The following is a 12,323-nucleotide window of genomic DNA, read 5'->3' on the forward strand; positions in this document are numbered from 1 at the left end:
GGGAGAAGCTAATCTAAGAGAGTTTCTCTAGGAAGTGATCCTGGAAATCAGACTTTCCAGGTGGAATTCTGTAATGAGCCAGCTGGTAATCAGGAGGCCATTATTGGTGGGGACTTGGGTGGCAATTATCCCTAGCAGGCAATCGCATCACTTGTCCTAAGGCTGAGGTGGATTGGAAGAAGATGCAGAAGGCTGGGGACACTGAAAGAGATGAAGGTGGTGGTAATTATAAGAGAAGAAAAAAAAAACGATCAGTTAGTCAACTACCAACTCGAAATTTGCTATAAAAGTTGGGAAGCCTCCATAACAACTGGGAAGGCTCTTTGGAGCTTAGACACAAATTTGGCCTACAGTAAATGAGGAAGAGGTACAAAAACTGCCTGAGCAGAGTACAGAGGATTCAGGAGGCTCAAGAACGTAGGAATACTAGGGGGGTGTTTTTATATGACACCATATAGCATCTTAGCTTACTACAGATATATCAAGCCCTATTGTACATGTGGTTCAAACAAATTGAGTGAGGAGCCAACTGCTTTTTGGAACAGCTATAGATTCTTTTAATCTGAGCCTCTCTTAAAGCTGCCAATTTTTCAGGTCACCTGGAAAATGGGTGAGCGCAATACAGTAAAATGTGGCATCAACTGATTTCAAATTTCTAGGAGACTCACTGTTATGGACCAAATGTTTGTACTCCCCAAAAATTCATAAATTCATGAAGACCTACCCCCAATTTAAAGGTATTAGCAGGTGGGGTCTTGGGAGGTGATTTGGTTTACGAGGGTGAGGTCCTCATAAATGGGAAAAGTACCCTCATAAACAAAGCCTAACAGAGCTATCTAGCCCTCTTTCTACCATGTGAGAACTCAAGAAGTTGGGTGTCCGCTTCCTAGAAAAGAACCCTCACCAAAATCTGATCATAGTAGCATCCTGATCTCAACCTTCTATCCTCCAGAACTGTGAGAAATAAATGTTTGTTGTTTAAACCACTCAGTCTATGTCAACTTGTTACAATAGCCCAAACTAACTAAGACAACATTTAATATTATACTTTCATCTTGGTGGAAGGAATAACAGGAGAGACCATTTTGTCATTTTTGGAAGAGATCCCTGACATGTTTTAAATCAGGGGTTGGCAAACAAAAGCCTTCAAGACAAATCAAACCCACAGCCTGTTTTTATAAATAAAAGTTTATTAAAACACAGCCATGCTCATTGGTTTGCATATTATCCATGACTGCTTTTGTACTATAACGGGAGAGTTGAGTAGTTGCAGGAGAGACCATGTATCCAAAGCTAAAATTATTTCATATTTGGCCTTTTACAGAAAAAGTTTGCCAACCCTGCTCTAGATCACTGAAGCTATATAGAACTTGATTTCAAAGTATGTATAGCTCACTCTCTGCACACATGTATCTAGCCAAACAACTAGGGAATCTGCTCTTTCCAGGTCTTACCTACATAATGTCATCAATCCTAGGGGACAACAAGCATGATGTCCTGTAAGATGGTGAGGCCATCAAAATCCTGTAGAATAGATTATAACACAGATATGGAGAATTTACAAATCCTTGAATTAGGACAGTAAATATGTTACTTCTCTCCCTACCAAATGAGAGCAATTTGCCTCTGCTATTTGCTGTGATTCAGAATGGAGAAGAAAGCACTCGTTGCCTGCTCAATAGCTGCATATCCAATGTCAGGGGCTGTATTGCTTATATCCAGAAGGGGAACACATCTGAAATGGCAGCTGCAATTACAGTCTCCACCTAATTAAATTTATGATAATCCATTATCATCTCAAGGATCCTTTTACGCTGACAAATAAAAAATTAAGTGGAGAGGAGTGAGGACCCCCCTCCTGTGCCTTTCAATTCTTTGATGGTCATGACAGTGTCTTCAGTTGTCCTTGGAAATGCAATATTGCTTTTGATTTTTTTCTTTTTGCATAACTGGTGAATGTTAATGGCTTCATTGGAGTCTTTCCCCATAGTAGACCTTACCATGGATCAGAAAGCTGTATGGGAGTTGTATTAGTTGCCAAAGATATCCATTCCAGCTATATATCCAGACTGGGGTAATAATGATAAAGAGATTTATTGCTCTGTTGCCTTTCTGTGATGGAAACTCAAGGAAGATCATTTATCTCCTGGCCTGCAGAAATCCTCTTCACTCCCCATCTTAAATTGTGAACTACAGTGCAGTCCTGAATCCTTGGTTTTAGCTTGGAATCAGAATCCAACAGAATTCCAAAAGGTTAGCCATCTGTTTTCTTAGGGTACAATTTCTGGGTTTTCAATAGTATCAGGTTCCTTTGGAGACGATTGAGCAGATATTCAAAAGGATATATAGGTGTATATGTAGCCAGATCCATTTTGTCAAGGGTTCCAGTCCTCCCCTCTACTCCAGGGGCTCAGGGACCATGGTCTGAGTCAAATAAAAGATTGGAGAAAGGCGACGGGTAGTGTGTTGGCTCAAGTCAGTCACTGCTCCACCTTCACCTAAGTTATAGTCTAGCAAGAAAGACAAAAATTATGCATGGAAATGTTTAATGTTTAATGGCATTATGAGGTATCATGCAATGAATACAGAGTACCATAAGAGCATACAATAGGGGAATCCCCTTCAATCAAGCAAGCTTCCATACAATCTAAAGAATAAATAGCTGATGAATCGGAGTACAAAACGCATGGCATTATATACCGAACTTTATTTTTTAAATTAGATGTTTCTGTGTGTAATTGAAGTGTCCCTCTACTCAGTTTGGGGCACATCATTTCCATTCTGGGAACTGACCAGAGTACAATATGATCGTTTATATACAATATGCACATACACATACATAGAAAAATGCCCAAAAGGGCCCATAATAGAGTCAATTCATGGTTATCTCTGCAAGGTAGGTTATAAGTAGCGCTTATTTTCCTTACAACTAGCTCTCTAAATAATTATTTTCTAAACACACATAAAAGCAGACATTTTTAAAATAAGAACAAAATGACTCATTTGTTTTCTTAAAGAGACAGAAGGACCTGCATCAATTTTTCAAGCAGTTTGACCTCTTAGCTCTCACTTCCAGCAGAATCTAGCTGTGCAACAGTCTCTGCACCACACATGTAGTTACAGACTTCCAGACCTGCAATCTAAAGTCCTGGGAGCAGTGAGCAGTCTGACTTGCCCAGGACTGCAGCATTTAGGACCCAGTCCTGAGCCAAGAACAGGAGCTATGACACCATAGAGACCCTCAGCATTCCGGCCCATTTAGCACTGGCTGCTGCCTGGGCAGTGTGAGTCCTGGGACCAAGTACCTATAGGAGAGTCAAACTGTCAGAGTCCCCATCATGTTCCACCCTCACTGAGAAAACTGAGGCAGACTGTGTTGATCTAAACCTTCCTTGACTTCAGATAGAACAAATGGTTGGGTCGACAGCTTAAACACCTTTGCACTGAGGATCATCAAAACATCTTGAATTCTTTCCTCAATATTTTGGGTATGTCAAAACTCTCAGTCATGCTTGGCTGATTAATTCTAAATGCATATGGCTTAAAAAGAAGCAGAGGGAAAGCAAATGGGATCCATGATTTTTATTCATTCACACCTAATTTAGCCAGATGTGGGGGAAGGGTACCAGATGCTTGGCATTCAGTTATGATCATGGAGTATTCCTTCAAAGCAGGAGCTTAACAGAGACCTGAGTGCCAACAGACAGCCAGAACAACCGGATCCTCATTCAGTCTTTGCTATGCACCTTCTCTTTGCTAAACCCTGGGCACTACAGGCACAGAGACAGGTCAGACAAGTGCCCTGCCCTCCAGGATTCAATGTGCAAGGTCTGAGATGAATGTATAGGCAGAAAACTCCCAAAAAGAGTGTCAGGGCTTGGATAGAAGCTGTGTGGGCTACAGTGAGACCTCAAAGAGGAAGGAGTGTATTCTGCCTGGAATGTAAGGAGAACCTTCATAGATAATAATGTGGACGCACACCATGTACTGAGTACTTGTCATGCGTATTAGTTTTGTAGGGCTACCTTAACAAATCACCACAAACTGGATTGCTTAAAACAACAGCATTTTATTCTTTCACAGTTCAGAAGGCCAGAAATCTAGGTGTCAGCAAGGCTGGTTCCTCCTGGAGGCTCCGAGGGACAACTTGCTCCATGACTCTCTCCTAACTTTTGCTGGATCCTGGCAATCCTTGGCACTCTATGGCTTGTAGCTGCATCACCCCAGTCTCTGCCTTCTTCATCACATAGCCATCACTTTTGTATCTGTGTGTATCTTCCTTTCATATGCATATAAAGATATCACTCATTGCATTTAGGGAACACCCTAAATCCAGTATGATTTCATGTCGAGACCTTTTTCCCACACAAGTTTACATTCACAAGTATGGGGGCTAGTCCTTGAACATACCTTTTTGGAGGACACAGTTCAACACAGTACACCACATTTCAGCCCTTTAACTATGTACATTATATGATCTGATTCTCATAACAACCCTGATATGGTTTGGCTGTGTCCCCACCCAAATCTCACCTTGAATTGTAATAATCCCCACATGTCAATGGCAGGGCCAGGTGAAGATCATTGAATAATGGGGACAGTTTCCCCATACTGTTCTTGTGACAGTGAGTAAGTCTCATCTGATGGTTTTATAAAATGGAGTTCCCCTGAACACACTATCTTGCCTACCACCATGTAAGATGTGACTTTGTTCCTCCTTCACCTTCCTCTGTGATTGTGAGGCCTCCCCAGCTATGCAGAACTATGAGTCAATTAAACCTCTTTCCTTTATAAACTACCCAGTCTTGGGTATGCCTTTATTAGCAGTGTGAGAACTGACTAATACAAATCCTATGAGGCAGGTACTACCATCAACCCATGATATAGTTTGGCTGTATCCCCACCCAAATCTCATCTTAAATTGTAGTTCCCATAATCCCATGTGTTGTGGGAGGGACCTGGTGGGAGGTAATTGAATCATGGAGGCAGTTACCCTCATGCTGTTCTTGTGATAGTGAGTGAGTTCTCAAGAGATCTGATAGTTTTATAAGGGGCTTTTCCCCTTTTTTGCTTGGCACGTCTCCTTGCTGCCACCATGTGAAGAAGGACGTGTTTGCTTCCCCTTCTATCAGGATTTTAAGTTTCCTGAGGCCTCCTTAGCCCTGTGGAACTGAGTCAATTAAAATTCTTTCCGTTATAAATTATCCAGTCTCGGGATAGGTCCTTATAGCAGTGTAAGAACACACTAATACAGCCCCATTTTACAGATGAAGAAAAAAACTCAAATAGGTAAACAGCTTGACAAAGTTCATGAAGCCAGAAAGTGGAAAAGCAGGGTTTGAATACAAGTCAGACAGACCCCAAAACCTTGTTTTTAGGGCAATTTGGCAGCTTCTTACAAAGCTAAATATAGTCTTACTACATAATCTATGAATTATGCTCCTAGGTATATTTACTCAAATGAGATAAAAATTTATAATCACACAAAAACCTGCACATAAATGTTTACAGCAGCTCTATTCATAACTGCTAAAACATGCAAGCAAGCAAGATATCCTTCAATAGATCAATGCATAGACAAGCTGCGGTACATCTGCATAAAGGAGTATTATGCAAGGATAAAAAGAAATGTTACCAAGCCATAAAAAGACATAAAGAAACCATAAATGCATACTGCTAAGTAAAAGAAGACAGTCTGAAAAGACTACATAGTGTATGGTTCCAACTATATGATATTCTGGAAAAGGCAAAAGCACAGACGTTAAAAAAAAATTCAGTAGTTGCCAGGGGTTCTGAGGGAGGGAGGGATAAATAGGTGGAACACAGAGAATTTTTTAGAGCAGTGAAACTCTTCTGTAACAGTGGATATACATCCTTACACATTCGTAAAAACTCATAGAGTTGTATGCAAAAAGTGAACCTTAATGTAAACTGTGGACTTTAGTTAATACTAATGTTTCATAACAAATGTATAATGCCCCAGTATAAGATGCTAATAATAGGATAAATTGTGTCATGAGGGGGTATATTTGGGAACTCCGTACTTTCTGCTCAAATTTTCTGTAAACTTAAAATTATTCTAACAAAATCTATTCATTGTAAACAAATAAATAAGGAGCCCACCAGGAGCCAGCCTAGGGGAGTATTGAGAAAGTTGAAGGGGGAAAACACCTGCTAAGAAATGAAAAGAACTGAAAAGCCATCAGGAAAAGATGAGATTGCTGTTCTTCCTTGCTCCTCCCCATTGGACACTGAGGTATACTGTCATCAGCTTTGTCAGGTTTTCAGTAATGATTACATCAATATTTCTTTGTCTGCTTCTCAGCTCCAGGACTCCATGCTGGAAGCCAGATGTGCAGATATAAATAAGATGTAGCATTGGTCCTTAACTAGCTCACATTATTGAGGAGGCATCAGACACAAAGCAGAGAGTACAAAGAAATGAAATGGACCTTGCGTGGCTCTGAGGGCAGACGGGGGAACCAGAAACCTCAGCTTCCAAACTTGGGGCTAAATACAAATGGGGCAATTAATAAAAGTATGGCCTGAGTCCAAATCTAATGTGACCCTCTGCTCCCCAGCACACAACTCAGGGGAGAGGATTTGGCAAGGTAAGGGGGTCATTGAGCTGAGATGGGCACCTGAACACAACTGGTGATTCAGTTCCTACAACCCAGGCACTGCCCACAGGCCTTTCTCAGGGAGCCAAGAACACTGCGAGCTGTGTGGATGTCAGCCCCACTTCTTCTCCATGCTAGGACAATGGACCGCAGCCACACCAAGCCCCTTCCCCATGATGCCCTTCTCCCTGCCTTACCTTTCCTCTTTCTCTTTCCTTATCCTGCTCTCTTATTACTTCTCACTTGGAGGAAACAGGAGCAGCAAGAACCAAGGGAAGACATTGCTGCTGTGGCTCTTGGCTTTCATTCCCATTTAGTGGTTGGCCTCACTCCCAGTATGACAGCCCTGTGGCACTGTGCAGACCTCGGGAAATAGAAAGGAAGCCCAGCACAGTCCACTGGCCTTGGCTTCCATACTTATGTCGATCCAGATTTTCTGATGGCCACTAAGCCCCTTCCTGTTTAGTTGGTGAGACTGACCATGGGAAGAAATGGAAAGTGCTGACTCATGTCCTCAGTGGTCAGCATCTCCTGTCTGCTGTAACTCCAGCTAACCCATTGTCTGGCACACAGCAGACACTGTGGCTGTGACTCTATAGCAGCTCTGTCCAGGTGCTGGGACACCTGTCTCTCTGGCCTTCTTTCCTCCTCCTCCCATCCCCAAGAATATTTCCTTGCCCCAGTGAAACAACTTGGCCTGTTCCCTAGACAGGCCACACCCTTGCATTCCCCTAGGTCTTTGCTCATGCTCCTTACTCTGCCAGGAATGCCTTGCTTCACATTTTTACCCCTACTTATCCTTTATGATCCAGCTAAACTGTTAACTCTTTTACAAATTCTTCCCCAACTCTCCCAAAGTGACTCACTCCTGACTGTGTGTTTCCAAAGCTGTCTTCTTATGTAGAATGAAGCACTTTGCAAAGCATCTGTTTTCATTCCTGTCTCTCCCAAAGACTCATTGCTTCCTTTCTATTTCCCCAGCATAAAGCAGAATAAAAGGCACACAATAGGTGCTCAGCAATATTTATGGGATGGATGCCATGGGCAGGAGGCAGTTAAACGTTATTTCACTTCAAGAGTATGGACACCATCAGAGCAGATGGAAAACATTTGGGAAATTCAGCTCTTCCTCTCCTGCCTCATGCCCTCTAGCCTAAGCTCCACCTTCCCAATGTCTCTCTTGAGGCTGAAACAGCCTACATGGGCAACGATGCCCACTTTAAAGTAGGTGTGGTGGCCTCTCTCCCAGAAACCAGCTCTCTTTTATGTTTCCCATCGCTGATTTCATTTCCAGCTTTGACCCCCTTAGGGCTAATGACAGTCATGTAGCTCATGAATTTCTGGAAGCTGCTCTTCCTTCAAGGGAGATGGAAAGTGGGATGTTCACGCATCATTCACTCGGCCAGCATTAGAGAACACTGGGCTGGGATGGAATACAGTGATGAATCAGACCCAAGCTCTGCCCACGAGGAGCTCAGATTCAAATGGGGATGGCAGATAAGTGAATGAATACTCAAAATACAGTGTGGTTCAGGGTGAAAAAGAAGAACTTGCAGGCCAGGGAGTAAGGAATGGTGGGTGCATGTGGGAAGACCAACCAAAGAAAGGACATAGAACCAGGCTTGGAGTATTCAAGAAAGACTTCCTAGCAGGGGCAATGCCTAAGCTGCAGTCTTAAGCACATAATAACATAGGATCTTAGACCATTTTAGATCCAGACCCCTGAGTTATCTGGGGACAACCAGAACAATATCAAGAATGATGATAAGACGCTGTCATAAAAGACCCCCAAGAACTTGCAGTTTCTATAGGCAGGAGAGGCCCATGGCAGAAAATTCTTCAATGGCTACCTGGGTTTCTGGTGCCCCTGATGCTGCTGTAATTCAGGCTCCACAGCTCAGAGCGTCTGGATTCAAAGATCTCTATTTATTGGTCATATTTCCTATTTTCAGTGCCTTCAAAAGGCCAGACCACAGAGTCCTTGTCAGATGTAGCCCTATGTTTCAGAATCAAGATAGGCAGAAGAATCGATCTACTGGGGACCTTGGGCAAGCCACGTAACCTAGTCCCAGTGTCCTGATTTGTAGAAGAAGGGTGATAATAGTATTTCCCTTATGGGTTTTTAAGGATAAAATGAAATAAAGTATATAAACCTCATCTTTCAAGCTTCTTTTGCTAACCTTAATCACACCAAGCTTTTTCCTCCCTTCTCATATATCTTCTCTTGGCTGGAAAGTCCTACCCCAATTTGTTTAGATAGCACCTACTCATCTTTCAGGTCTCCCCCTGAAATCACTCCTCAGGAGAGCTTCCCTGACACCTCAAACCCAAGTACCTTGCATCAGAGAGGCTCATGGTACCCGGAAATTGCTTACATTGTACTCAATGAATTTGAAAGTTGAACAAGTCATTACATCTTTGCCAGCCCACTATAAGGACAGAGACTTATCTTATTCAATGCTGTATCTCCAACTAACCCACAGTGGCTGACGCATAGCAGATGCTTGGTAAACATCTATTGAATGAATGCATAAAGCAAATAAATAAGAACTCAATGTTTAATAGATATTACCAATACTATATTCTCAGTCTACCACTTACTAGCTACATGACTTTGTTGCCTCATCTGTAAAATGGGAAGAATGAATATTCAAAATGACCCTGCAATATAGGTGTTGACTTAATGTAGATAAAATACTTATCTCATAGGAGAGGCCCAACAAATGAGAGTGAATATTCTCATCTTAAGGGCAAAGCAGAACTAGAACCACTGTTTCTGAAGCCACAGAGATCCTTTTCCCATGTTTCCAAAGGTCAGAAAAATATTGTATGATCCTCACTCCCACATCACCTAGTGCCTTCAAAAAGACACCTAAAGGGAACACTCTGGTGATGGCCATGCCAGGCATGCTGCCTTGACAACTGTGGCCATCCTGGCTTGGGAGCTGGGGCAGATGTGCACACTTCTGCTTCTGACTGGAACAGAAAGGCAAAGAGGGAACACTGCCAATGCCTTTGTGCAGATTCATCATTTTCAATGCTCATTCTTCACATATGTTTTCGATCTCACACAAAACATGGACTTCTGGTTTCCATTACCTTTGTTTCATTTCAGAATATAATGTTTTTTATAGCCTGGGGAAGGGAGGGAGAAAGTAAGCAAGCAACTGAGCGTGTGAGCTGATATGATTTTTATTTTTCCATCAGAAGAAAGAGGGAAAGAAAAAGCCAAGAAACCAGGGATGGCAGAACTGCCTGGGAGTTGATTGCCCAAGCATTTATTCCCCAAGCATTTATTGAGTCAATCATTGATTCCCCAAGCATTTATTGAGCACCTACTCTGTGCATGCCGAAAGACAGGATAAAACAATGACTAACACACGCTCCCTGCAGTCAAGTAATCTGCAATAAGCAGATAAACTGACTCATAGCACAAAATACAAGACAGATTTTTCTTCTGGAAGGGAAGAGAAGAAAGCAGGGAAAAGATAAAGTTTAGGAGAAAAAGAAAAAGTGAAGAAAGAACAAAAGGAGGGAAGAAGAGATGGGAGGAAGTGAAGAAAGAAAGAAGGGATAGGAAAAAGAAGGGACAGAAAGAAGCTAACATGTATTCATCACTTCCTATGTGCCAGGCACTATGCTAAGAACCTTACATCTTGTATTTTATTTAGTCTTCATGACTTCCCTTTAAGGGAAGCCCATTTACCATTTTACAGGTGAGAAAACAGAGGCTTAGGTAATACCCAAGGTCTCAGCTGGTAGCACAATCTGGAGGTGCACAGGCCACAGAGCTCCTTGCCTGGCCTCCTCACACAAAGGTGTTACCAACTGGCTCTGCTCTAAAGAAAAAACCCTCCTTCTTACATGCCTGAGGAGCCCAACACCTGGTTATTCCACTCGCTCCTCAAAAGCCTCCCAGAAACATAGCCAGTTAAAATGGATGGACCTTAGAGATCATCTGATCCAACCCACCTGAGGAGACACACATTCAGAAACAGGTGGAGATTTGCCTGAGGTCTTGTGGAGAATACAGGAGACCTGGGGCCCAGTCCTCCCCACTGGAGCCCATGGGGAAGTCAGCAATGCCAATATCTAGGGCATTTAATTGCTTCCAGACCAGAGAAGACTGCAGTCCACCCTCCCCACTCCATCCCGTCCTGGCTGAAGCATTCCCAGGTCTGCTGAGCAGGAAGGTTTGTTTTGGCAGAAAGCTGGGTGCTGTCCAGCTCGATAATCATTTGTGTTAACACGCCATTATGTGTGTCGTTAACAGACTTGGCAACTGGGACTCGGCTTTTTCTTCCCTTACATTTTCTTTTCATTTTCCAAAAATAGAAAAATAAAATGCAACTCCCATATATGAATCAGAAAGACCAAGATTCCCAGCCACACAGGTGCTTGCAGACTCTTCCCGGAAGAAGAGGTTTTACCAAAAGCATGTCATTGCCCAGCAAGTATCTCACGGCTTTGTTCTTCAAGGAGGCTCCATCTGACATCATGGATAGAGTTTGCTCCTCCTGACCAGGGCTCACACATCCAACCTTTCCTACCATGGCACCCAACTGCCCTCTCTGCCAGCCTAGCTCATGGAATGGAAAATGTCAGGGCTGTGGAGTCAAACAGACCTGAGATAAAAGACTGACTCCACCATGTTGTGTCTTTTGATTACCTGATGAAGAGATTTAACCTCTCTGTACCTCAGTTTCCTCATCTGGAAAATGAGGGTAACAATGAAAAATTATATCATTCTTCTCTTTATTTATGCCATGCTTGGCAATTCATCTATTTAAAAATGAGAAAGATAAAGAGGGTTAAATGATAATGTTGTACTCCTGATATTTAACAGGATTTGAATATAAGGTACTCAGAATATAATGATAAATCAGACACAGGCCTTGCCTTCCAAAGGCTTACAGGCTCACAGGGGAGCTCAATATAAAGAAACTTAATTCCTTCATTATTCCACAAATACACTGTAAGCCGTGCTCCCCAAGTCCAAAGTTAACACCCTGGTTCAAGCCACCATGTTCTCCGACCTTGACGACTGCAATTACCTCCTTTTAATATATATGTATGTATATATATATGGAACACTTCACAAATTTGCATGTAATACTTTCACAAGGGCCATGGTAATCTTCTCGGTATCATTCCAATTTTACTATATGTGCTGCCAAAGTAAGCACTGCAATTACCGTCTAACTAGTCTCCAAGTTCCCTCTCTTGCTCCTCCAGTCTGTTCTCAGCAGAGAAACCAGCATGATTCTTTCAAAACATCAGTCTGATCATATCATGCCCCTGCTCAAAACCTCCCAATGGCTTCCCATTCAACTTAGGGGAAGAAAACCTAAATTCCTTACCTTAGCCTAGAAGGTCTGATGATCTGGGACCTGTCTGTCTCACTGCCCTCCTCACTCATTCTGCTCCAGCCACACCAGTCTGCGTGCTCTTCCATGAGCACACCTAGAATGTTCCCACTTCAGATTCTTTATTGTCTCTCCTAGAATGATGCTTCCCCAGGTATCTGCACAGCTCCTTCCCTTACTTTATTCATGTCTCTGCTCAAATGCCACCTTGTCAAAGAAGCACACTATCCAAAATAGCATCCCCTTTGCTTACTATGCCCTACTTTGCTTTAGAGAAAGACTCATCACTTTCTAAATTACATCATATACCTGTTTGCCTGTGTTTAGCCTCTCTCAC

General features: G+C 42.5%; 1 non-coding gene across 1 annotated transcript; it reads right to left on the reverse strand.

Moving 5' to 3' along the window:
* Positions 1-11,699: 11,699 nt before the first annotated feature.
* On the reverse strand, positions 11,700-11,806 carry LOC111524050. Its single transcript, XR_002725677.1, has one exon. It is a non-coding gene; the product is annotated as a U6 spliceosomal RNA (small nuclear RNA).
* Positions 11,807-12,323: the final 517 nt, after the last annotated feature.

Source organism: Piliocolobus tephrosceles, chromosome 1 (genome assembly GCF_002776525.5).
Source record: "Piliocolobus tephrosceles isolate RC106 chromosome 1, ASM277652v3, whole genome shotgun sequence".
In the NCBI taxonomy this organism is placed as follows: Eukaryota; Metazoa; Chordata; class Mammalia; order Primates; family Cercopithecidae; genus Piliocolobus; species Piliocolobus tephrosceles.